This window comes from Microtus oregoni, unplaced genomic scaffold, assembly GCF_018167655.1.
Source record: "Microtus oregoni isolate MIOR12 unplaced genomic scaffold, Mior012 000017F_ref0000208, whole genome shotgun sequence".
Taxonomy (NCBI): Eukaryota; Metazoa; Chordata; class Mammalia; order Rodentia; family Cricetidae; genus Microtus; species Microtus oregoni.
This window is the reverse complement of record NW_024543076.1, coordinates 17,584,023-17,611,682: the sequence shown is the minus strand read 5'-3', so window position 1 is coordinate 17,611,682 and position 27,660 is coordinate 17,584,023.

The following is a 27,660-nucleotide window of genomic DNA, read 5'->3' as shown; positions in this document are numbered from 1 at the left end:
CAAAAAAAGTGAGTGATGTGCTAATAGCCAAAATTATATGTCAATTATCACATTTCCAATTGCTTACCACGTTTGGCAATTAACATTTTGCTACTCATCATCTCTCCACATTGATGTGACTTTCTACAGACAATAGCTAACCCTCCACTTCTCAGAAGTTGCTGTTTATCACTGGTGAATCCATAATCAGTCTGTCGGGATTTCATTTGATTCATAACTGCTTTTGGTAATGAACTCACCCCTGGTGGGATTTGCTTAACATTGGATACATCTGTGAGAGATTCTTAGTTTAGATCCCCCAACTATACAAATGAGAAGGTTAGGGATTTGTAGAGACTAGTAAAGTGTTTCTAATGAGGTTTATTTTCACGTACAAACTGTTTTCACAGATGTTCGCATACCAAGGTAAGGAATACAGAATGCCATGCTGATCAATATAAAATCTTGTAAACTGTATTTTGTTAATAGTTCTTCACATGTACTCATTGTTTGTGTATTTCGAGTAATGCGGAGGAGTTGTTCTGATAGAAGCAGATGCCTACACATTTACTTTAAAACAGAATTGCCCTTCACACTCCATGCTCAGCTCAGCACCAATAAACACTTAAGTCTTCAGCTCTATCTCTGTTGCTCAGTAGACAACAAAGGTGGCTGAGCAGCCTCACTTCACGCTGTGGTCAGCCTTCTGAAGTAATCAGGATGAGTTCTACCTAATCTATGACTAGCAACTAGTAATATTATATTCATATCCAGCAAAACAGCAGAAATGCAAGGAAAAGTTGCACTAAAATGCTTAAATGCTTGGGGCATACAAAATCTGTTTTGCAGTGCCAAAGTGACGTGGACAAACTATCTGAGTTATAGACTATGTGATATCCCAAGTCAAAAACAGGAAGGTAGGGGAACATCTGCTATCTAGCCCTCCACTCACCACAGTGAGTTTCCAGAGCATGGTACCTCCTGTATTGTTTGTGGGCTTCATTGTTAATATCATCAGTAAGACAAGAATGGTAGGATAAAATATTCCAAAATATATTGGAATGAGCAGAATCTTTACAAAAATATTATGGATGAATAATCAGATATTATCATTCAGCCCAACAAGTATCTGAATGACCAAAAAGATTCAGATTCACTGCAAAAGAATCTTAGCTAGTTTCAAATTATTGTTCTCTATCTAGTAATCATTATTTGACTTTTATAAAATCAATGTTAACTTCAGTTTATTAGTGAAAAATCACACGAAATACTCAGTTCTAATTGGTACAGTCACAAAAATAGAATTCTTAGAGCTTCAGGATTCACTCAGAATTCTACTGGTGGCCACACTAATGATTCAACCTAAATGAAATGCTCTGGAAACAGATAGCTTGTCGTCATAATAGGAAAACTGCCACACAGAGGAAGGAATTCTTCTTACATGATAGTTTATAAAAAAACAAGAAAGTTTAAAACACATGTTTAATTGTCACACAAAATTAGATTGCAAAACTACAGGAAATCAAATTTTCAGCATTGAAATTTTCAGTAATAATCACAAAGATATCAAAGGCAAGAAGCAATATGCATATGAATCAAATGAAGAGCTGAAGCTAAGAAAAGTTAGTAGTTAGGACAATTTCTGCCTATTAGTTCAGATTAGTGCCAACTTCTTTAAGTTTCTGTTACTTTCTCAACTTCCAAGAAGAATTTCCCTACATTGAATTTTTTATTATCTAATAAATAAGTGTTTGTCCTCAAAGAAGAGGCTCAAATTTAAACATTTTGTAAAAAAGTAGACATCAGTCAGATAGTTATAGCTGTGTGAGTTTATATTTTTGATTCTCTATCCTAATCCAATTTGCGAACATGTATGGCTTTATGCCACTATCATGCTTTAAAAATATTATGATAGCTTTTTAAATATATTATCTAATCAGGTACTTTGATACTTCCAGCATGGGTTTTTTTTTTTTTTACCTCGGGAGCGTTTGCGTGTGTGTGTGTGTGTGTGTGTGTGTGTGTGTGTGCGTGTTTACATGAAATTGTTTTTCCTATTTATATAAAAAATGTTATTGAAAATTTGATAGTAGTAGTAGTAGTTTTGGTAGTATAGTCATTTAAAAATATAAATTCTGCCAAGCTACAGGGTCTCAATACTGCTTACTTCAATTTGTTTCTTCACTGTTTCATAGTTTTCACCAAGAGATTTTCCACCTACTCACTTAAAGATTAAAATGTTGAATGTACAGGTCTGTTAAATCCCATTCCCTAGCTACTGACAATGCAACTCTCTTCCACATAGTGGGATGACCCTGGTAAAGAAGACAGTGCAATGGTAACCAGTGATGAATCATAATTGAAAGACATATTTTGGCTCATAGTATAAATAATTTTAGATGAGACTAAAGAATTTGAACATTTTATGTCAAAACCAGAATTTTGAGCAGAATGTTGATAAGAGCAAAAAAGCATGTTTTGAGTAAACTTGTATGACACAGGGACATTAGAACATACTAAAGACATTGAAATTATAAGGAAAAGATGCAACAACTTCAGACATGCAGTGAAGTTTATGCAATAAAATCTGGTGGGAAAAAAAATTTCCTTCACCAAGAGAGCATTGTTGGGTTCCCAAAGAACTGGATTCTATAATTTTCAATTACTAATTCAATCAAAAAGTTAATACACAAGGGAAAGATTTTTATTAGGATGATTGTGTGGTATGCAAAGAAACTCCTGAATTTATAAATTCATGTATGCCAATAGAGTGGACTGACAAATGTGTTACCTTGCCCCTGTTAAGACATTCCATTGGCTCCCATATGTTATTGTTGAAAGACAGAAGCAGATGCTAATGGAAGTGATGTTTAACGATCTGTGACCCCACATACAAAGAACACAGCCATCTTAGTCATCTGCTAACCACATCCATGAAGCCTGCCAGTGCCATAGAATTCATGACCTTCAGATCTCAGGCAAGCACCGGCCACTTTCCAACGAGTTGAAAGAGCTCAGCTGGAAGAAGAATAAAAAAAGAGTAAACATTTGAACAAGAGTGACATCCCATGCGTTGGGCGCAAGTGATCTATGTGCGGCGTTCCCTTTGCCTCTCATTTGCCCTGCCATGAGGGCTCTCGGGGCACAGAGCAGCTGCGGATCACAGAAGGGCATTGCCACAGTTGGGTGCCAGTCTTTGACGGTACAGCCCTGTGTACACAGACATCAAGGTCATCAACAATGTATGAAAAGTATCACAAGGTTTCATGAAAAACACCTAAAATGATTCAACCTAATCAAACAGAACCTAACAATAACTAACCACATGTGACATTGAATTTAAGCAAGTTGAGTTCACAGGAGGGCAGCATACACACTGGCTCCAGGGACAAATCCCCCAGATGCATCTTTTAAAAATTATTTTTACCAAGTTAAAAGTTTCACTTGAAAACGAGTGTCACAAACAGGAAGCAGTCCCAAATTCTTAGGCGTCCTACCATGTTATGGTTAATTTTAAAGTCCACACCTGGATGTGTAGTCAGAGAAAAAAAAAACTGTGGATGTCTTGTGCAATCCATCCAATAGTAGGAATAAACTGTCACTCCCAATGAGAGCTATGGACATGTTTATTTATGAGCCACTCTGATAAAATCGGAAAAGAAAATGAAAATCAAGACAAGCAATGCAAAAAGAGGCATCGGAATGATCTCCCTTAAGCAACTGCTAATGGAAAGTGTGTTAACAGCGAAAGCCCTGAGTCTTTCCAGCTTGAAAGTTCAGACCACTGGCTCAGTGGCTTGGATTTTGTATTTGCCACACTTTTAAACTCTTAACATATACTGTGATTTTTCTCAGCATCTTTAAGTCAAGGTAAATAAAATGCCTTTCTAAATCTTCAGTTTGGATTTACTATGAAAAACCATAAAGTGTATATATAACCAGAATGTCAGATGGTCTTTATTTACCAGGTCTGTGGCTGAGTTAATACATTTGTAGTTACAAATAATACTTTTTCACTTGTTTTATGCCATACATTATTTTTACGGTGCTAGTGGGACAGGTACAGGCACGATAAATTTTTAATAAAATGGATGAATGAGTAGCTATGAGTAGATAAGGAAACTGCTACCATGCCCCATTGATATAATAACAAACATTATATAAACTTTGAAAATTTATCTTTCAAATTACACTCATCATGAGTACCTGGGAAAAATTAAATTTCTACAAACTACATAGTGAATATAGCTAATAAGAAAAAGTTTAAAAGTAGTTCAGTTTTACATCAAGTGAGTTATGTAGGAAAAAGAAGGATATGATCTTTGAAACAATTGATCATCTTATTAAACGATACTGTTTGAAAGAAGAGAATTATTTATTGCTTTAGATTTCATATATTAATACCTTTAAATATCATCAAAAACATAAGTAAAGGGAACATTGTTTGTGCATTAAATAACATAACTAATATGATGAAAACTGAATAAAGAAGACAAAGATTGCCAATGATACAATGATACAGCTCAATGCTAGCACACATGCTTAGCATGCTGAGGTTCTAGATTGAAACTCAGCTGTGGTCTGTAACACAAATGAGTAAATTAGGGAGCAAAAAGAGAGATTAAAAAGAGAATATTTATTATTCCATTCCTTGCAAAAGTATGACAACTCAAAAATATGAAATCTTGCAACATTTTCATATAAAATTTGGCATAAATAATTATAAACACATAGCAATCATTATGTGTACATCAAAAATCATAATGTGTATTCCTCTGTGATGGAAATAATTTGAAAATCTGAATAAAAGTAAGGAAAAATCATACTTAGGTAATATAACCTAAAAGTTAGCTAGAAATTATGAAATCAATAACCAAAATGCATCAAAGTAAAATTGTGGTTTATAGGGCTATGGGAGTGTTATTTATACCACATTTTAAGAAAGGAAAAAGTATTCTAACCTTCATGAAGGGATGATGAGTATGTGGTATTTATATTGTGGAATAGTACTGAACTGTAAATAAAAATGAAATAGATAGAATAAAAGTTCCTGTTAGGTAACATAACCCATAACAAGAAAGAACATTATGTGTACCCTCTCATGTGATACTCCTAGCTCTAAGCCTCCCATGAGTACATATTCTGGAGTAACTGAAGAAACCAGGGAAGTAAAAGGGACTTTTTTGCTCAGTTGGGAAGATTGGAGGTTTGATAGAAAGGGAAATAACAGGGTACAGTGATCTGATAAGAGAAATGGAAAAGAAGGTAGCTCTATTTCAGAAGTGGGAATGGAGATAAATACAAATTAAGGAAGGAAAAAGGAGGGTAAAATAACATTAAGGTGTCTAAAAATGTCCTAGAAATCATACTGGTAATTATTGACCCAATAATACCTATAATATAGCTAGTCTGTGTTTAAATACACATACATTATTTAAGTAAAAATTTTCCATCTGGGTTGACAAGGTTCTTTCCAAGGGCCACAGACCAAAACCAGAAGCATGTCTCAGAGACAGAAAATCCTGAAATTCCTCCTGGAACTTTGTGCTAGAATGAAAACCAAATGTAACTTAGGAAAGCACATTCCACTGTGTTGACTGCTTGAGTCTGACCTGTGACATCGTTCCTTAAGACAGTTGCTGAGGTTTCAACTCTGGGATCCATCCTCAGGGCCCTTCAATGACTACACTAAGTCAGTTTTTGCCCCAAACAATTTGCAGCCTAATTAGTCAATTGCATTTTATGTCTTATTACACTGTAAGTTTACTATTCAACATTCCCCAGTGATCAACCTTGAGAGCTAAAAGGTAAACTTCATGAGGCACAGGTGAAGTTTCAGTGATTTTGGCCATTGTTTACCACATGGGATACACTTAAGATTTGAAAGTATATGGCCAGAACATGAAAACAACCAAGATGGTCCTCAAACAAAGAATGAATAAAGAAAATGTGATACTTTATACACATATACTTTTTATACAATGGAGTACTATACCGCAGTGAAAAATAATGACATCTTAAAATTTGCGAATGGTTGGATCTAGGAAAAAAAAACAAATTGAGTGAGGTAACCCAGACCCAGTAGGGCAAATATAATATGTACTCATTCACACGTGTATTTAAGACATAAAACAAAGAAAAAAAAAACAGCCTATAGTCCACAACCCAGACAAAATAGACAACAAAAAGTATCTACATGGATCTATGTAGGGAGGAGAAAAAGACAAGATCTCTTAAGTAAATTGGAAGCATGAAGTTCAAGCGAGAGAATAAAAGGGAGAGAGGAAGAAAGTAGAGGAGCGGAGAATAATTGCAAAATGTGATAATTTTATGTATACATTTACCTTCTTCCATGTATTAAAGATTTTATAGAACATATATTGGTTGCAATTTATTCTATAATGTTTAAATGGTTAAGAAAACACTAGGAAGTATGTGAATGCATTACATATTAATATGAGTTAAAAAAGAAAGAAATTGTGATAACCAGTGTGAGCATTTTCAAAAGCATTCTAAGTAAACAGATATTTATTCTTACTTAAAACTCGTCCGAGTGCGTTGGTGCTGATGAACTCATAACACTGAAATAGACAAAGAATTAACTCCTAAGGGAAACAGAAGACAATTCATGGAGAAAGCAAACATCACAGTTCCATTCTGGAGCAGGCTCTAAGGCTGGCAATTAACCGAATGGACTCTAAGTTTACCTATCCCTCATTGGTCCTGTTCTGATAACTAATCCTACACCTTCCTATCATTTCTCTTTACAAAACCTTCTGGGAACAAAAAGCTGCTCTCTTAGGAAAGCCTCCTTTGCTTTCCTAACCACCTCAGTTCCTCTAGTGTCCCCTCAGCATCATTCACGAATAGAAGTGTTAGCATCTTAAAATAGATGTGAGCTCGATATTAATAAATGATTGCAAGAATAACTCTGTACACTAGAAACAGTTTATAATGTATTCTATAGTGTAGGAATGGCTAAGCCAACATTAGGAAGTTTGAGAATGCATCTATGCATGTACACACGTTGAAAAGAAGGAAGTGTGATTACTGGGCTATTTTAAAATTATTGTATCAAATTAAACAAATAGTCTTACTGGAAACTTTAGATAAGATGAGAGAACCGCTAATGCCTCTGGGATGCTTTGATGTAAGCTGGTGTGATCTCTTCTCTTTAGCACTGCTCTGGGCCTTCTGCCCTTGTCATTCCTCAGGGCCTGGATACTTAGAGTGTTGCTTCTTACCCTTACACTTAGTTTTCCAGTGTCTGTTTTTGTCCCTATTCACCAGGCTTCACAGGAATAGTGAGGCTTTATGACTGTTTGTTATAGTACTCTGCACTGTATCACTAGAGAGTGGGTATTGATGTTGTCTGGCAGACACTAATATTGACTAGAGCAGCAATCTGGAGAACTTGTACTCTAAGTTGGCTCACTTATCCTTTGCTTCTGAGTTCCTGGTATAATGATCTCTTCTCAAAATATTAGCGACCATAATCAAATATTATTGGTTAACTTAATGCACTGTGGCCCACACATTACCTTGATCGAAGCTGCACTAAATGCATGACCTAAGGAAGCTGAAGGCACCAAACTCTGTTCTTAAAGGTCAAGAGGCCAAGCATTTACATATGGAAATCTAACAAAACTAAGGAAGAAAGCACACGGTGCACACCAACAGAGAATTTAGGCATTCAATGTCTGAACATGTTACTGAAGTCAAAATATGTCAGTTGGTAATAATACAATATAGTAAGAAAACGATGTACTTTAACTATTTCAGATGAGAATTGAAAGGTTGATTGTTAGAAAAGAATTGAGTCCAGATGCAGGAACAGATCGTGTATAACTTCTTGGTCAAGAAAACATTAGAACACTATTTTGTTCCTGAAGAAATTACTTTCTGAAGAAGACATAAAGACGGAATGATTAAAATTTCTACAAAAAATTTAAATGAAAATAAAATAGCTAATTGCTTTCAAATCCCTCCTATTGCACAGGGGCAGAAGGAAGCAAGACACAAAACTGATTTTAAAATGTAAGTGAGAACCTCTTGTTGTATAAACAAATGAGAGTGGCATTAAGAGAAAGAGATAGAAATAGTTCATGAATATGTGATTTTAAAACTAAATATAATATGTATTTGATAAGCATAGCACACATTGAGATGTACCAACACTGAGACATTAATTTTTCCGTGTGATTTTTATTAGCAAATCTTTTATAATAAATTTCATATTTTTATAAATGTATATGATTCATAATGAGTAAAAGCCAGATAGCTATCAGGAGAATTTTTCTTTTTTAATATTTATGCCAATAAAATACTAAAATAATTTATAAATTGACTTAAAATAAAATATCAATAAGCTTTTATATAAAATTAATAAATAGGGACAAAAGCATTTGAATTAAAAACCACATATATGTGAAATTTTAGTTATGAAATTTACATTGATTGACTAATTTAACAAGGAAAAGTAATCCATGCCAGTTATAGCTTTCAATAGTTAAAATGAGACATGCAGGTTAAATTTCCATTAATATTGAACCATTTATGAAAATCTTAATATCTCTTTATAGAAAATTATATACTAATGTGTAATTTCCTTTGTGAGTCTATATGTACAAAATAGGGAACTTGGCAGGGCACACTCAAGCAATGCTTTTACCTTTACTTTTTTTGAATCCACAATGACAAACAAAGAAATAATATGCATTTTGTGATGCTGCAGATCGAAGGAAGGACTTTGCACTTGAAGACAAGTGTTCTGCCGCTCAGGTATGTTCAGATAGGTGATGAACTATGCAGCTCAATTTGCCTGCAGCTTACAACCCTCCTTTCCTTGTCCTTGAGAGCTGGGACTACAGGTGCATGCTGCCAAACATGACTAGGAATATCTTACTACAGGTAATAATAGTGATAAAAAAACATAATGAAAACTTGTTTTTAGAAAATAAAATCATATTAGGGCACTAATAATTTATGTAATGTGCTGCTGGCATATGAATTAATAAGTCCAACATGGATATTGTTGATATTTAGATGTAGATAGATCCATTAAGATATGTAAAAGGATGCAGCACAGATGAATTAGGGAAATGGGTTTGTTTAGTCACCAAAAAATATGAAGAAATGTGTCTACAGGCAAAATGAACCTTGATCATAATCTTGCAGTATGCATCACAAAGCAGAATAATAAATCTGAAAATGAAATGAGAAGAAATCGAGGTGACTTCTTATCTGTTTGAGGAATGGAAAAGTATTTACTAAATGTAAACACAGAGGAGGATATAAAACAAAATAATAGTCAGTCTAAGCACATGAAAATTTAAAGCACTGTGTACTGAGAAAACATAGTTTCTGAAATAGAATTCTTTATTCAAACATTGGAATGGGAAGGTAGAACAGAGGCACTGTATGCGGGAGGTCCTTCCTTCCTGGGAATCCTTTCTAGAAAGGCCATGAGGCCCTAGTCTAAAAAAGGAGAACAAATTGGAGGCAGCTACAATCTAACACAACAAATCTATCAACACAGGACAAAACAATCTTACTTAGAGGAAGATGGTCCATGAAATACTAACTCTGGAGACATTAGGGAAACTAAAATGTCCAAAAGTCATAGCTATAAAATATGGGATCAACTAATCAGAATCTGCATAGAAAATAAACAATTGTATTGGAAAGCCTCCTATTGCCAGGGATGGGGGCGCTTGCCCATAATCCTAACTCTCTTGACAAAGAGAAAGAAAAATCTCTTAGAGTTTGAGATAGTTTGATGAGTCCTAGTATTACACAGTGAGATGCAGATTTAAAAAAAAAAAAAGGCCACAGTATAAGTGTAAGGAAGAAAATTTAGGAAGACCAGGCCTGAGACTTTAGAGTCCCAAGAAGAACAGAATGGAAACAATACAGTGAGTGTTAAGAAGAAAGGCTATGAACACAAACAAGTTGTTTTATTACTATGGGAAAAGTCACATCTTAATATCTTTTCACAGAAACTCAAAGCATGAAAAACTAAAACCTCCAAGAATAACACACAATTCAAGAAAATCTTGGTAGGTATATAAAAGAATATAGTGCCACAACTCAACAGACTCAAGCAGGCTTCTTTAAGTGACACTATATTTTCAACATTAAAGACACATTGTAGAGGGTTAAGAAGATACTTTAATTGATAAAGTCTTTATCCATAAGCAAGAGATCCTGAATTCAGACCCCCTGCATCTATGCAAAAAAAAAAAAAAAGATAGGTACAGTATACAGATCCTGACTGGTCAGTCTAGCATAGTCAGTAAGTTTCAAATCAACAATAGACTTTCTCAAAATGTCAGGTAAAGAAAGGAGAGAGTGAGTAAAGAGAGAGACAGGACACACACACACACACACACACACACACACACACACAGGAGTGGTGAGAGAAAAGAGAGAGAGAAAGAAATGGGGTGGGGTGGAGGAGATCAAACATGAAAGTAAGCTCAGAGAAGAAAGTATATATCTGTAGAAACTATAGTGTTCTGTAAGAATTAGACCTATTTAATCAGAATCATAAAAATAATGCTTGTTTATTTAAAAATTTTAACCATCCTCTAGATAAAATCAGAAGCATTTGATAAGGCATAAAAATACACAAAAGGAAAGAGGACAGATAACCCTGTATTCATTGTAAATTCACTTCAAGTTTAAGAAAATCAGAAAAGATGTATTGTCATCCATTGTCTCAAGTTCAATTTTTAAGCAGTGATTAAAATAAGAATTTCACAAAACCAACTGGAGAAGGAGATGGATGAGGGACATTACTTAAATCATCAAATTTTTTTTGCTGGAACCTGCCGACCTGTCAAACAGCACCTGAAATGGGGTGTGAGGATTAAAGGGAAAATAAAGAGACTGACAAAAGTTGCACCCAGGAGTATGGTCAGTGAATACTGCAAGCCCTGATTTCTTCGTGTTCAGTGCTTGTGTACTGCTCAGAACCAGGCAACAATGTTATAGACTTCTTTATCAGAAACTACTTCGAGTTGAAAGGACTTCAAAACATCCTGTTTTCAAGGAGGCAACATCTTGGCAAAATATCCTGGTTGTCCTTCTGGCAAAGGTAAGTAAAACAAGTAGGCACTGCGGACTCTTCAGACCAAGATGGCTTCACCAATGCTCCCACAGTTCATTTATCAAGAATTCGGAACGTTAGATTGATTAGCTCTAAAAACTGTAGGTATTGAATGTAAAGGCAGAAGGAGACAAAAATTGAAATAACAAAATCATTGGAAAGATGATCTTATAATCAGGGGTAATGGGCATGGAATAATAGAAGGTGAGGATTAAGAATCATATTCAGAAAGTATTTATATCATATTATATATTTGATAGTTAAAATATATCATATATGTAGTTGATTTTGGAGAAAGTTTCTTGAGCTGTTGAGGAGAAAATATAATTTTAGCTTGAAGAAAATATAAAATTATAGCTTAGGTGAAATGTTCTATAAATATGTCTTTTAGGTCCATTTGGTTTATGACATCATTTAGATTCAGTGTTTCTGTTTATTTTTTATTTTTATTTTTGGTCTTGATAATCTTTCAGTTGGCAAAAGTGGGTACTGACATCTCCTACTATCACTGTGTGAAGGTCAATATGTGGCTTAAGCTGCAGTAGTGCTTCTTATATGAACTTGGGTGTCCTTGTGTTCAGTAGATAGATGTTTAGAATTGAAGGATCCTCTAGCAGATATTTCCTTTGATGAGGATATAAGTCCTTCCCTATTTCTTATAAATATTTTTGGTTTGAAATCTTTTACTTTTCAAAGGTTTTTATTTACTTATTATGTATATAGTGTTCTGACTGCACATAGTTAGGCATGCTAGAAACAGGCCCCAGACCTCATAATAGTTGTGAGCCACCATGTGGTTGCTGAGAATGGAACTCAGGACCTCTGGAAAACCAACCACTGTTCTTAAACTCTGGGCCATTTCTCTAGCCCCTGAAGTCTTTTTATAAGATATTAGAATTGCTACACTGACCTGCTTCTTGGGTCCATTTGTTTAGGATATCTTTTTCTATACATTTGCCCTGAGATGGTGTCTGTTCCTGAAGTTAAGATGTGTTTATTCTATACAAAACTAGAATAGATTTGCTGTTTAATTTAATTCATTGTGTCAATCTGTGTCTTTTTATTGGTGAATTGAGAACAACAGTGCTGAGAGTTATCCAAATAGGGAGGAAGGGGGAAGAAGGGGAAAGGAATATGGAGAGAGACAGTTAAAACCAAGGGCCATTTGAGGGATTGTATGGAAATCTAATTCAGTACAAGCTTTCATATATATATATATATATATATATATATATATATAGAGAGAGAGAGAGAGAGAGAGAGAGAGAGAGAGAGAAATTGCCAAATAATGGGGGATATGGAGCCCCAGTTGAGTCTTTCTCATCTCCAAACGAATCCTCTAGTTCTAGAAATGGCTTACATATAATAGAGTTGTTGGTAAAAAGGGTCACATGGGAACCACAATCAATGAAGTTATTTTCAAGACTATTGGTTACTCTTCACAAAATGACAGCATAGTCATATTTCTGAGGACAACACCTACATAACGCATTGAACATGGAGAAGTCGAGCTGGTGCCTGCCTAGACCTTACAGTCCTACTGACCGGTGTTCATGACAAAGGAAAGTACGCTGACTGTTACCACGGGAGAAAGATGAACACCAACCCAGCTATTAACCATTCACTCTACAGTAATGACTTGTCTGCAAGATATGCTAGTGTAATAGTGGTGCTAAACTTGTGGGAGAAACTAATCGGTGGGAGTAGCTGATTGGATTTAAGGCCCAGTCCATGGGATGGAACCCATTCCCATCACTGCTCAGGTATCTGAGGACCTAAGACCAGACAGGCCAGAGATCTAAGGTAAAGCCAATTACTACTAAAGGAATGTAACAATACAATGACTCCTAATGACATGCTGCTATAGTCATAGGTCAGTGCCTTGCTTAGTTACCAGCAAAGCTTCTGCATTTAGCAGACTGAAGAAATTAGAAGAAAGACAGCTGGAAAGTTTGCAGAAAGTGGGAGACCTTGGAACACTCAGCCCTATATAGAAGGTCTCCAGCAAATCTCTTCCTCTAAGCTCAGGAAAACCTCCAGAAGAGGAATCAGAAAGACTGTAAGAACCAGAGGATATGAAGGACACCGAAGAAACAAGACCTTCTAACACAGCAGGAATGACACAAATATGAACTCACAGAGACTGTGGCCACATGCACAGAGCCTACCCAAGTATGGCCAGATGGAGTCTCAGTGCTGAGAGAAGAAGAGGAATAAGGCCACATCCATAACCCAGAAGCTGTCTCACTGGGCAAACTACTCATAGGGAAGGACTCGTGCATCTGTGTGTATTTATTATGCTTTTTCTTAGGCTCTTTGTCTTGTGCTTATTTGTTTGTTTTGTTCTATTCTGGTTTATTTTTGTTTTCTTTTATTTTATTGAATTCTTATTCTTTAGATGCCCATTTGTATTCTAAAAAGGGAGAAAGGGCAGAAATTCAAATGTGAGGGAAGGTGGGGAGAATTTCAGAGATATTGGGAGATATTCAGAATATAATGTTAGAAAAAAGTCTATTTTCAATATGAGGAAAATAAAAAAATTACATCAGCAGTACAAAATACATCAGATTTTAGAAGACACAGTTAACTAACTTATTCAGTTAACTAACTAAATAAGAAATATAATACTCTCTAAATGATATTCAGGCAAAATGGCAGGTTATTTATAATATGTGAACTCTGATTATTTAGATAGAGGTAGTTCTTGAATTAGCTTATTTCACAGTCAAATTTAACTTCTGTAAATTTTTTTGTTCAAATAAGTCCATATAATCTGAAATCATCGATAAAGTACATTTGAGGACTCTAAAATTCTTAGGTTAAATGTTTACAGATCATCACTAGTATAAAATTTTCATTTACAGATAGAAGGCTCAAAGCATAATTCCTGGGCTCATGATCCCAAATAAGTATATTTTGAATAAATAAGTTCTACAGAAACAGTTTCTTTATTTTGGCTAAATTATAGTTACATTATTTCCTCATAGACAGCACACTTACATACTTAAGTTTTCAACTTAGGCTTCTTAAGTAAAAGTTAGCATCATGATCCTAGTAATTTTATTCGGGTGTTGATTGTGAGGAATTTATCAAGCAAAGTAAAGATAATAGTTTTTTTAATCCAATTTTAGTGTATCTTAATTAAATCAGTTGAATATCCCAGTTACACACACACACACACACACACACACACACACACACACACACACAACTTGAATTTGGTTGTACTATCTTTTAGTTTTAAGTTTTGCCATGGACCTAACTGATCTATGTGTCGATGCGTGAGTCTCAGATCCTCATTCAGATCATAGTGCATAGTACTCCCTGGGGGATATATTGCGTTTCCTGTGTGGAATAATTTCTTCTTCACTAAAGAGGCCAAAGCATTCAGTACAGAGGAAGCATAAATGAGCAAATTGCTGGAATGTGAAGAGTGTTTTCTTTACTGGAGCGAAGGAAGCAGGACTAAGACTTTGACCAAGGACAGTCTTATAGGGCTCTGTCATTGTGTTCTGTTGTTTGCTATGAGTGTATGAGAACACTAGATCTATATAGAGTAGAACATATCCAAGATAATGTGTAAGTAACTTTCTTGAATTAAACAATTTATTAAAAAACACATTATAATTTACATTCTTTCTTTATAATACATTCTTTCAGTTCCTCAGTGTTTTTAATCCTAAGAAAGGCACTGAGAAATATTTCACTAAAACACAAAACCTGCTTCACTTTAATTCATGTTATTAATTATTTAATATCATTTATTTAATTCCATTATTTTCTCATTACAACTTAGATTAGGAAGTTATGTTTATTCTTCCAGGTTATCTGTTTAAATAGCTATTTCATACTGGCATTACAGAATTCTGTAATACATACCTCAGTGTAAAGAAAAGAATGCCTTTACATTACAATATTCTTATACTGTAAGAAAATATTTATTTTGGGAATGTTACTGCATTGGTCTTATTTCTTGACACTGTGCTTACATTTGCATAAAGAAAATTGGCAAGCCTTGTTATTACATATACAAAAGTAAATTTCAGTAGGTTATGATATATCTAAAAGGCATTAAATTATTTTTAAAAATAACCTTTTCCTTTCCAAGGTTTGCTATAAGCTACTTAAGGGCCCTGTGAGGATTTAATAAGTAACTTAAAACTAAAGGATGATTCTTATTTTAAGGGTACTATGAATGTAAATGTATGGTAATTACTCTGAGGATTTCACTCGTGAAAATTAGTACCCTGCCCTCACCCAAATGAAGTAGTAACTGAGGAGGAGCGATTGATCCTCAGTGAAAAACACATGTCACATCCAAACTGACACTACAATTTTGGACTTCTGGATGATTTAACTCATATTTTTCATACAAAATTGATTTTAAGGAAAGTAAAATGCAATTTTGTTAAATAATGGACTCTTCATAAAGCGCAATTCACACAACTAGAAGCAGAAGAGAAAGATTAATGTCTTTAGATGTCAGTGTCTGAAACATGTCTTAGGCTATTTATGATGCTGTCTGACAAAGCCTCCTGCCCACCCACTGAGTGATCAGGGTGAATGTGGCCTATAGAAGCGTCCTCTTTGGAGAAAGATATATCCACAGCCAACTGCCATCACCCATTCTCAAACTCCCTCTGAATAGACATACTCTTGGGCTTTGATTTTCAGTATTAGAAGAGATCGAACTCATTATGCCGTTTAACACTTGGACTAGACAGCAACTTGGCACAGGAAAGAGCAGCCACTGTTCATAAACTATTAAATGAGGCACTTTTCAAGTTGTGCAGAGTGAGGTTTTATTAAGTAAAAGGCATAGTCCTGGCTCAGGGCCATTTACCATAAATATTTTCTGGTCAAGATCAATGGATGTAGAACATCTTGACTAAAGTTAAAGGAAACATAAAATGAGGAAGAGATGCCAAATGATATAAAGGGCCACATAAACGTTTGGAATTAAAGTAAAATTATTTTTAGATCATGCTTAGTGAACGACCTGGAAATTCCTTAAATAAGGCACATAAAATTTATTGCTAGCTATATTGAGAAACTTGAGTTTGTACAACATAAAGAACAGGCAAATTATTCTCATCCCTATTGCTCTCCCAGTAGAATTCATGCAAAGCAAATCAATTTTTGGCCCAAGAAAGAATATGCCTTCAAATTTGGGGACATCAAGCAATCAATATCGTTTTGGACGTCCTTGTTTATCTTCGTTACTCTAAGCTAAGTGTCCTGAAAGTTAAACAATAGTAAAGGAGAAAAATTGAACATACTGTATTGAAATTGTACTGAAAACAAAGGCTTACTTCAGTGACCACTAATTAGTTAAGACCAATTTTTTTAGAACATAATAAATAATTTTTCTTGTTTAATTCCCAAAGGATAAAAAGCACCAGTAGGTCTTAGTGATAATGTCACAAAAATGCAAGTAACTGCTTCAGAATAAAGAAAAATAATTATTATTCCAAAGGAATATGAAAGCAAGTTTTAGGTTTTTTTTGCCTATGTCTGTAATGAATTTTTTGGTGCTAATGTTGTCTCTTTTCTCTGGATTTGACATGATCATTGACATCTTGACTGAAAGCATCTATGATCCCAGGCTGAGACATTCATGATGTCAATCCTCTTAAGATTCTCTCATGGAGAAAGTGCTATGAGTCAAAACATGCATGATGTCCCCAGATACCCACAGTAGGCTCCTCCCCACATCTCACATTCTAAGAATATACAAAAGTCAAACAATAGACTGGAGGAGACTCTAGCATAGTAAGACTGCCTATAAATTTCCTTGAGGACTTTATGAATTTCAGATACTTTGAAATCACCTATTCTTCTGTGGGTAATTCTATAGAAACTGATTCACCAAACTGAACATGGTAGATGGAGACCTTACTTTGGTTGTGGTACCTTCTTTTTTCTGTGGTGGAATACTCTTTGACAGCTAGATACTATTTTAGCACTGGATGGAAAAGTAGATTCTGTTGATAGAGCACATGCCTTATGTCCTATTAAGAAAGTTTATCTATTAAAGTATATTTTCAGTATAACACAATCAAACAATATTTGGTGTAACTGTTTGTAACTTGGTTTAAATAAATCATTTAGTATTTTTTTCTGAAAAAAAGGAAAATCATTTTGTCATTTGATGTCTGTCAAATCAGTTGTCTCTTCCAGCCTTATTGTATTGTGTAGGTATTTTGCTAATAGAAAGTCTTAGTTTCTTTTTTTTATGCCATGACCAAGGGAAATTATTTAAAAAAAGAATTTAATTGAGGATTAAGGCTTCATAGGTTTAGAGTTTATGAGCATAATGGCAGGGAGTGTGGGGACAGGCAGGCATGGTTTTCGAGTAGTTAATGAGAACTAACATCTTGAGAAAATTCACGAGGCAAAAAGAGAAAGAAGAGAAACATTGAAAGAGGCACTGGGAATGGGAAAAATCTTTTGCAACCTCACAGCTTGCCCTCCAGTACACATTTCCTTCAACAAAGTCATGTATTCTAATTCTTCCAAAGGGTTCCACCAACAATGGACTAGGTACCCATATATGATTCTATTAGGAGCTGTTCTCATTTAAACTACCACATCTTACTCTATCGCTCCCATAGGCCCATGATCATACCATATCATAACTTAATGCAAAATGCATTTAATCTAACTTAAAAGTCCCCTTAGTCTTTCACAGAGTTCCCATAATTTAAAAGTCCAGAGATTCTTTTGAAACTCTGAGCAACCTCATAATTTTAATACTTCATAAAGTTTAATAAGCAAGTTACATATTTTCAACATACAATGGTTCAGAATATACATTAACCATTCTAAAATGGAATAATGGGGCAGCAGTGGGAAAATACTGGTCCAAATCAAGACTAAAACTCAACAAAGCAAATTCCATATCCTGTAGCTCCAAGTCTGATTTGATGACTCTCCCATTTCTCCTTTGCTGACTGAAACACACTTCTTTCTTGTCTACTGTCTTCATTCTCTGTCTGCACCTCACCTAGGCAGATGTCTCATGACCCTGGCATCTCCAGCATCTTGTCGTCTCAGTGCAACCCAGAGCTTAACTTTCATGACTTCATGAAATGATCTCACTTGACCTCTGTATAGCGATTTCCTTGTCACATGTCTTGCTTAATGGATTTCCTTTATTTTGTGGAATATACTCAACCCCTTTCCACATGTATTATCTATATCTCTAAAGTTATATCCACATAGATAACACTCATAAGTTTTGCTGACCATTTGGGTAAGAGCCAGGCCCCCAGAATAAGATTTGCATAATCTTTTTGTTGTTGTTTGAAGTTACAGAAAATTCCTCATGCCTTTCCTTTGTGTAAGCTGGCAGCACACTTGGGTAAGATATTGATCTTTATTCCACTTCATTGAGACAGGCCTCTTTAAACTTCTCATCCCTTTCATCACAAGTCATGGACCCACTTCTTGGTGCTCTCTTGGCTTCAAATGTGCATTTTGCATTTCTGTTTGCCTTGCTTGCTCTTTTTATTTTTTTTTTCGAAGCTCTACATAGGGGTGATTACTGATAACCCTGCAACAGAATCAATAGTAGGCTGCTTGAAATATCTGCTGCCATGGAGACAAATTCAAAATTCTTTGATATAGTTTTAGGCAGATACTTATGAAAATAGCAGAAATCAGTCATAATCTTGAAAACATCTCAAGAATAGTTTCTAGTTCCGTTGCTAATATTGTTCCTTTCTGAAATCTCCTAAGTTAGATCTCCATTGTTTTTGGCTTCTAAGAACCTCATATGCTTCCCCATTAAAATTTTCATACAGTGTTCAACCACTTTCTTAGCTCCAAAGGACTTCCACATTCCTCCAAAAAGAAGTATGGTCAGGCCTATCATAGCAATAGCCCACTCTCTGGTGAAAACTTCTGTCCTAGTTACTTTCCTATGGCTGTAATAAAATGCTATGACCTAGGCAACTTTTAAAGAAATCATCTAATTTGTGCCCTACGGTATCAAGGTGTGAGCCTATGACTCCAGAATCTCCAACATCTTGAGGTATCCATTGAAATCCAGGTTCATCTTCACATCTTCACACAGTGGTCTCTCTAGTCCTGCAGAGATAATCCTAACACATGCCTGGCCTCAGCCACTATCTCTAGCTGTGGAAAAAGATTCAACAGTCCCTTTCTTGTATCTCTGACTCTAAAACCATATGGCTGAGGTTGACAAGTTGTGCTACTTGGTGCGGCTGGAAGGTGGCCCCTTATTTAATTATATTTACTTCCACTTTCTATTTTTGATGGTTTTCTTCACTGGTTATCTTTTGTTTAATTCTTTTTCACAAGTTGGAAAGCTTGGCAGGGTGAGGTCTTACCCTAAGGTAACCACTCACTTTTTTCCATTTACCTTCAGGATTTTCTTTAAATATTGTATCTCCTTGATCACTGCAATCAAGCCTATTACATTTCTTGGTATTATTTTTTCCCCTTACAGTGTACATGCTATATTTCTCCTTACCCCTCAGTTCAAATCTCCCTCAGCACTGCATTCCATGCTTCTACAAGGATGGTCCATTAAACCCTATTTAAACATCCAACAAATTCTCTAGTATAAAATCCCAAAGTCTTCCATATTCCTCCAAAAAAAGCAACATAGTGAGTCCAATTAAGGCAATACCCCAGCCCCTGGTACCTCTCTATCTTGGTTACTGTTCTATTGCTGTGTAATGATGACATAACCAAGACAGTCTTTTTTTTTTTATTGAGAAAAGGAGAAAAAAAAAAAACAAGTTTCCACCTCCTCCCAGCCTCCAATTTCCCTCCCCCTCCTCCCCCCCTACGCCCCCTCCTCCCACCCTTCTCCCCCTCCCCCCACTCCTTTCCCCCTCCCTCTCCAGTCCAAAGAGCAGTCAGGGTTTTCTGCCCTGTGGTAAGACCTAGGACCTCCCACCTCCGTCCATATCTAGGAAGGTGAACATCCAAACTGGCTGGGCTCCCACAAAGCCATCACATTACGTAGGATCAAACCCCCGCACCATTGTCCTTTGCGTCTCATCAGCCCTCATAGTTCGCCATGTTCAGAGAGTCCAGTTTTATCCCATGCTTTTTCAGTCACAGTCCAGCTGGGCTTGGTGAGCTCTCAATAGATCAGCTCCACTGTCTCAGTGGGTGGGTGCATCCCTCGTGGTCCCGACTTCTTTGTTCATGTTCTCCCTCCTTCTGCTCCTCATTGGGACTTTGGGAGCTCAGTCCAGTGCTCCAGTGTGGGTCTCTGTCTCTATCTCCAGCCATCACCAGATGAAGGTTCTATGATGATATGCAAGATATTCGTCAGTATTGCTCAAGGATAGGGTCATTTCAGGTTCCCTATTCTCAACTGCCCAAGGAACTAACTGGGGACCTCAGCTTGGGCACCTGGGAGCCCCTCTAGGGTCAGGTTTCTTGCCAACCCTAAAGTGGTTCCCTTAACTAAGAATTGTGGTTCCGTGCTCCCCTGTCCAACCTTCCTTTATCCCAATCCTCCTGCTTTCCCAAGGCCCGACCTCCTTCCCTTCTAACTTTTCTCTCCCCATCTCCCCTTACCCCCAACCCACCCCACCCCAAGATCCCAATTTTCTCCCCGGCAATTTTGTCTACTTCCCTTAGCCCAGAGGATAACTATATGCTTTTCCTTGGGTTCCCCTTCTTACTTAGCTTCTTTAGATTCACCTATTGTAGACTCCGTGACCCTTATTTATGGCTAGAAACCAATTATGAGTGAGTACATCCCATGTTCATCTTTTTGGGTCTGGGATACCTCACTCAGGATAGTGTTTTCTATTTCCATCCATTTGCATGCAAAATTCGAGAAGTCATTGTTTTTTACCGCTGAGTAGTACTCTAATGTGTAGATATTCCATACTTTCTTCATCCATTCTTCCATTGAAGGGCATCTAGGTTGTTTCCAGGTTCTGGCTATTACAAATAATACTGCTATAAACATAGTTGAACAAATGCTTTTGTCATATGATAGGGCATTTCTTGGGTATATTCCCAAGAGTGGTATTGCTGGGTCCAGGGGTAGGTTGATCCCGAATTTCCTAAGAAACCGAAACACTGACTTCCATAGTGGTTGCACAAGATTGCATTCCCACCAGCAATGGATGAGGGTTCCCCTTCCTCCACAGCCTCTCCAGCACAGGCTATCCTTGGTGTTTTTGACTTTAGCCATTCTCACAGGTGTAAGATGATATCTCAAAGTTGTTTTGATTTGCATTTCCCTGATTGCTAAGGAAGTTGAGCATGACCTTAAGTGTCTTTTGGCCATTTGAACTTCTTCTGTTGAGAATTCTCTGTTCAGATCAGTGCCCCATTTTTTAATTGGGTTAATTAGCATTTTAAAGTCTAGTTTCTTGAGTTCTCTATATGTTTTGGAGATCAGACCTTTGTCTGTTGCGGGGTTGGTGAAGATCTTCTCCCAGTCAGTAGGTTGCCTTTGTGTCTTAGTGACAGTGTCCTTTGCTTTGCAGAAGCTTCTCAGTTTTAGTAGGTCCCATTTATTCAATGTTGCTCTTAATGTCTGTGCTTCTGGGGTTATACATAGGAAGCGATCTCCTGTGCCCATCTGTTGTATGGTATTTCCCACTTTCTTTTCTATCCTTTTCAGTGTGTTCGGGCTGATATTGAGGTCTTTAATCCATTTGGACTTGAGTTTTGTGCACGGTGAAAGATGTGGGTCTATTTTCATTCTTCTACAGGTTGACATCCAGTTGTGCCAGCACCATTTGTTGAAGATGCTTTCTTTCTTCCATTGTATACTTTTAGCTCCTTTATCAAAAATGAGGTGTTCATAGGTTTGTGGGTTAAAATCCGGGTCTTCTATACGATTCCATTGGTCGACTTCTCTGTTTTTATGCCAGTACCACACTGTTTTCATTACTGTAGCTCTGTAATAGAGTTTGAAGTCAGGGATGGTAATGCCTCCAGAAGATCCTTTATTGTATAGGATTGTTTTGGCTATCCTGGGTTTTTTGTTTTTCCATATAAAGTTGATTATTGTCCTCTCCAGATCTGTGAAGAATTTTGATGGGATCTTGATGGGGATTGCATTGAATCTATAAATTGCCTTAGGTAGAATTGCCATTTTTACTATGTTGATCCTCCCAATCCAAGAGCAAGGTAGATCCATCCATTTTTTGGTATCCTCTTCAATTTCTTTCTTCAATGCCTTAAAGTTCTTGTCAAATAGATCTTTCACTTCCTTGGTTAGATTTACCCCAAGATATTTAATGCTGTTTGTGGCTATCGTGCAAGGTGAAGCTTCTCTGATTTCCCTCTCTGCTTCCCTATCCTTTGTGTATAAGAGGGCGACTGATTTTTTGGAGTTGATCTTGTATCCTGCCACATTACTAAAGCTGTTTATCAGCTGTAAAAGTTCTTTGGTGGAGTTTTGGGGGTCGCTTAAGTACACTATCATATCATCTGCGAATAACGAAAGTTTAACTTCTTCCTTTCCAATTCGAATCCCCTTGATCCCATTATGTTGTCTTATTGCTATTGCTAGAACTTCAAGTACTATATTGAAGAGGTATGGAGAGAGTGGAAATCCTTGTCGTGTTCCTGAGTTAAGCGGGATGGCTTTGAGTTTCTCTCTGTTTAATTTGATGTTAGCTGTCGGCTTGCTGTATATAGCTTTTATTATATTTAGGTATGACCCTTGTATCCCTAATCTCTCCAAGACTTTTAACATAAATGGATGTTGAATTTTGTCGAATGCTTTTTCAGCATCTAATGAGATGATCATATGGTTATTTTCCTTCAGTTTATTTATTGCTGGATTACATTGATAGATTTTCGTATGTTGAACCAGCCCTGCATCTCAGGAATGAAGCCTACTTGATCATAGTGGATAATTTTCCTAATGTGTTCTTGGATTCGGTTTGCCAGTATTTTGTTGAGGATTTTTGCGTCGATGTTCATGAGTGAGATTGGCCTGTAATTCTCTTTCCTGGTTGAGTCTTTGTGTGGTTTTGGTATCAGAGTAACTGTAGCTTCATAAAAGGAATTAGGTAACGACCCTTCTGTTTCTATATTGTGGAATACATTAAGGAGTATGGGTATTAGCTCTTCTTGGAAGTTCTGGTAGAATTCCGCATTGAAACCATCTGGTCCTGGGCTTTTTTTGGTAGGGAGGTTTTTGATAACAGCTTCTAATTCTTCGCGACCAACAGGTCTGTTTAGATTGTTCACCTGGTCCTGGTGTAACTTTGGTATATGGTATTTATCTAAAAAAGTGTCCATTTCTTTTACATTTTCCAGTTTTGTGTTATACAGGCTTTTGTAGTATGATCTGATGATTCTCTGAATTTCCTCTGTGTCTGTGGTTATGTCCCCCTTTTCATTTCTGATCTTATTAATTTGCGTATTCTCTCTCTGCCGTTTGATTAGTTTGGATAGGGGTTTATCAATCTTGTTGATTTTCTCCAGGAACCAGCTTTTTGTTTCATTGATTCTTTGGATTGTTTTCTGTGTGTCTATTTTGTTGATTTCAGCCCTCAGTTTGATTATTTCCAATCTTCTACTCCTCCTAGGTGAGTCTGCTTCTTTTTTTTCTAGAGCTTTCAGGTGGGCTGCTAAGTCTTCAATATGTGCTTTCTCTGTTTTCTTTAAGTGGGCACTTAGTGCGATGAACTTTCCTCTTAGCACTGCTTTCATAGTGTCCCATAAGTTTGAGTATGTTGTTTCTTTATTTTCGTTGAATTCAAGGAAGACTTTAATTTCTTTCTTTATTTCTTCCTTAATCCAGGTATGGTTCAGAAGTTGACTGTTCAGTTTCCATGAGTTTGTAGGCTTTCTGGGGGTAGCATTGTTGTTGAATTCTAACTTTAATCCATGGTGATCTGATAAGACACAGGTGGTTACTAATATTTTTTTGTAACTGTGTAAGTTAGCTTTGTTACCGAGTATGTGGTCAATTTTCGAGAAGGTTCCATGAGCTGCAGAGAAGAAGGTATATTCTTTCCTCTTCGGGTGGAATAATCTATAGATGTCTGTTAAGTCCATTTGCTTCATTACCTCCATTAATTCTCTAATTTCTCTGTTAGGTTTCTGTTTGATTGACCTGTCCATTGGTGAGAGAGGAGTGTTGAAGTCTCCTACTATTAGTGTGTGTGGTTTGATGGCTGCCTTGAGTTTTAGTAATGTTTCTTTTACATACGTGGGCGCTTTTATATTCAGGGCATAGATATTCAGGATTGAGACTTCATCCTGATGAATTGTTCCTGTTATGAGTATAAAATGTCCCTCTCCATCTCTTCTGATTGATTTAAGTTTGAAGTCAACTTTGTTAGAGATTAGTATGGCCACACCTGCTTGTTTCTTAGGACCATTTGCTTGATAAGCCTTTTCCCAGCCCTTTACTCTGAGTAGGTGCCTGTCTTTGTGGTTGAGGTGTGTTTCTTGTAGACAGCAGAACGTTGGATCCTGTTTTAGTATCCAATCCCTTAGCCTGTGCCTTTTTATAGGTGAGTTGAGCCCATTGACATTAAGTGATATTAATGACCAGTGGTTGTTAACTCCGGTCACTTTTTTAGTAGTAGGGTTTGTGTGTTTCCCTTCTTTGAGTTGCGCTGGTGAAAGGTCTCTAGATGACTGAGTTATTGTGGGCATTGTTGGACTCCTTGGTTAGTGATTTTCCTTCTATAATTTTCTGTAAGGCTGGATTTGTGGCTACGTATTGTTTGAATTTGTTTTTATCCTGGAAAATTTTGTTTTCTCCATTTATAGTGAACGAAAGCTTGGCTGGATATAGTAGTCTGGGCTTGCATCCATGATCTCTTAGTTTTTGCAGTACATCTATCCAGAACCTTCTGGCTTTCATGGTTTCCATAGAGAAGTCAGGTGTAAGTCGTGCGAAAGAAAGACAGCCCTGCAGAAGGAGCTCGGGGAGGGGGTTTGTGCTGTCTTCCGGGACAGTCCGCCCCTGGGTAGCACACACTCACCTGGCAAATATTTTCTTAATTTTTTTTCCAATAGTAGTATGTTTTATTACTTTGAATAGTACAATTTAAAATGAGAATTCTGGCTAAATTCTTAGACTATGCAGTGTGGATATCCTTTTACTTCTATTTTTTTTTTTTTGGTTTTTTTTTGGATTTTTTTAAATTTATTTATTTATTAAGGATTTCTGCCTCCTCCCTGCAACCACTTTCCATTTCCCTCCCCCTCCCCCGATCAAGTCCTCCTCCCTCATCTGCTCGAAGAGCAATCAGGGTTCCCTGACCTGTGGGAAGCCCATGGACCGCCCACCTCTATCCAGGTCTCGTAATTTTTTTCTCTTTTTGTTTGGCTCAAATACTGTGGGTTTAAATATTTTCCCTTCCTATATGTATCTTAAGGACTTCTATGAAAGTGATAAAGATTCTAATTTACAGAAATATGCTGTGGCCAAGTTCCTAGGGGAAAGAAGATGCTAAGCAAAATAAAAATCAACAGAAAACCAAACAGTCAACAGAACAAAGTACTGTATTCAACATGGAAATTATAGAAGTTTATTAATGAGAGCAAGGAAAAAAAAATATCAGTCATTATTCTGCCAGAGTGGGAGACTAGGAGACCACTCAGCTTACAACTGGAAAGCCTCGGTTCAGTTCCCAGTACTGCCACTTACTCATGTTAGTGTATCACAGAAGCCACTTAACCTTGTATATAGCCTTTGTGGGATTGCAAAAGTCACTTAACCTTTCAACCTTAGTTTACTCTTGTGCTGATTAAAGATAAATAATACATGCTTTGAATAGCTATTATGAGAATTAACTGGGGAATGTCTATTTAAGTGCTTTGCATACTGGAAAATTTATACAATAAACACATGTACAAAAAGCAAAGCAGGATACTTAGTAGAATTTTTTTTTTGTAAGCCAAAAATCAAGTGGGGGGGGGCTTCAAAACCAAACATTATAAAATGAATTTAGGAAATGGATGTAAGCGAAAACTTAAAATCAATCTTTACATGTATTTCTTTTTGCTATAGTAGAAAGAATTGTTTGGTAAGGGGGAGAGGTGGGGAAATTGGACAAGAAGAAGGGAGATTTGAAAATTAATATTTAATAGGTACATTAGATATTTTCATTCATTAAATCCTTCAGACAGTAGAGTATTAGCTTATGTTTCTACTTCCCGGAGAAGCGAATGCATTAAAACTAAATTTTCTAGACAAATTGTTGAATATCTGTCAGACACTGCATAGAAGAAGCTAGAGTCAAACGTAGACCATGGTGAAACAGATGGCCTTTCCATCATTTCCCTCGCCAGCACAACTGCAGAAGGCCAGGTGGTGACAGCATATTTGCTGTTTCATTATGTTCTTCCTTTCTTAGCTGCTAAGCAAGATACAAAGGTACCAGCAAGAGCTTTCCCTTAGTAGAATTCTCAGAGTCTCCTTAGTGCAGAAGCCCAACATTACCACCTCCTGGGTACTGTAGGACAATGGTCTTATACCCTGTGAAAATTTGTTATTTATATTGATTTAACAAAATGCTGATTGGCCAGTAGTCAGGCATGAAGAAGAAGTGGGACCACTAGAGTGGGCGAATTCTGGGGAAAGAAAAGGCTCAGTCTGCAGTTGTCACCTAGACACAGAGGAATCAAGGGGAGAATGCCTCACTGATAAAAGGTACCAAGCCACGTGGCTAACACAGACAAGAATTGTGGGCTAATTTTAAATGTAAGAGTTAATAAGAATCCTGAGCTAATAGACCAACAGTTTATAATTAATGTAGACCTCTGTGCATTTCCTTGGGCCTGAATGGCTGCTGGACAAAGTGGGACAGAAACCTCGGTCAACACCTGGGCTTCAGAGATAGCTTGTGAAAATTAACAGAATAGTTTGAGTGACTTGAAAATAGGAATCCAGATTTTATAGTACATTGTCTCAAGAAATTCACCAACATCAATGTTTGAGGATAATGGTAAAATAAAATCAATAAAAGTAATAATGTGAAACATCTCTTCTTAGATAATAACCCTAGATCCTGATATTCAACAATTAGATTATTGGTAAATGATGGGAGAAAATGGGGCAGCAAAGAACAAAGTGAGGAAGACAAAAAAGGGCAAGGGCAAAATGCTTTACACATCCATGAGAAGTGAACTTCATTATGCTTTCCCCAGTTTAGACTGAATAGTATTTATTTGGCTTAACTGAAACTCTTAAAAAAATAGGTATGGATAACAAATATAAAATCACAGTCTGTATTCAGATACTGAGCATTAAGCCCTAGCCTCTAGTTAGTGAAACAAAAACATTAAAGGGGTTACTGAAATGAATGGGTAGATCATTGCTACATCCCAATTTCTGAAGCTTTTGTAGTTCTAGTGCCAAGTTCAAGAAGATGAAATGAGCACTGGCATGACAGTCTTTGAATGTGTGCTTTCACATGTGGTATGTGATGAAGGTGAGCACACTGCTCTTTCTCGCTGGCTTTTCAGATTTGCAAACATTTCAGGAAAGATTGTCAAAAAGCTTTCTTCTTTTTTCTCCATTTGTAAATGTATTCCTGCTAAGAGGTCCATCTTTACACACTCCACTCTAATGCAAAGATCATGGTTTCAGT